Below are 671 nucleotides of genomic sequence, written 5' to 3'. Positions count from 1 at the left end.
TGTAGGTCCAAATAAATAAACCACCCCTACAGCCAAAAAAAGGCAGCAAACCTCAAAAATTGGAGGTTAATAGGGCTGCCAAACTACAAAGGCTGGAGGGTAATAAAGCTGCCAAACTTGCAGCAACAAAAAATCTGGATCGGGGAAAATCGGTCGCTGCTGCTGCTGCTCCTAATAAAAGTCAGCCACGCCTTGACCCATAATATGAAATTATGGGTGGGCATTTTACAGCGCTTTTTTGAGAAAGCGCTGTAATATGCACACCCATATATGAAATTATGGGTGGGCATTTTACAGCGCTTTTTTGAGAAAGCGTTGTAATATGCCCACCCATATATGAGTTATGGGTGTGCATTTTAGAGCGTTTTTTTGAGAAAGCGCTGTAATATGCACACCCATAACTCATATAATGGGGTGCATATTACAGCGCTTTTTGTGAAGAAGCGTTGTAAAATGTGCATAACAAGCGCGCGTTGTATTTACATGTTTTATAGCGCTTTTTTAAAAGCGCTGTTGTATCATTTATAGCGCTCGTTTCCACAACGCTTATTTTTTTGAAAAAGCGCTGTAAATGGCTTAAAAAAAGTGTTGTAAAATGCGTTTTTTTCGCGTAGTGGTCGATAGCTATGATATATTTATCTGACTTTTAAACTAAGAAATAATGATGTGAA

General features: G+C 38.9%; 1 non-coding gene across 1 annotated transcript; it reads left to right on the top strand.

The window, feature by feature from the left end:
• Positions 1 to 210: 210 nt before the first annotated feature.
• LOC113785191 (small nucleolar RNA SNORA69) lies at positions 211 to 340 on the top strand. Its single transcript, XR_003471347.1, has one exon. It is a non-coding gene; the product is annotated as a small nucleolar RNA SNORA69 (small nucleolar RNA).
• The last annotated feature ends 331 nt before the right edge of the window (positions 341 to 671 follow it).

The sequence above is a fragment of the Cicer arietinum genome, chromosome 1 (genome assembly GCF_000331145.2).
Source record: "Cicer arietinum cultivar CDC Frontier isolate Library 1 chromosome 1, Cicar.CDCFrontier_v2.0, whole genome shotgun sequence".
Lineage (NCBI taxonomy): Eukaryota > Viridiplantae > Streptophyta > Magnoliopsida > Fabales > Fabaceae > Cicer > Cicer arietinum.
Note: the sequence above shows the minus strand (reverse complement) of the source record. Positions and strands in the feature narration are given on the sequence as shown.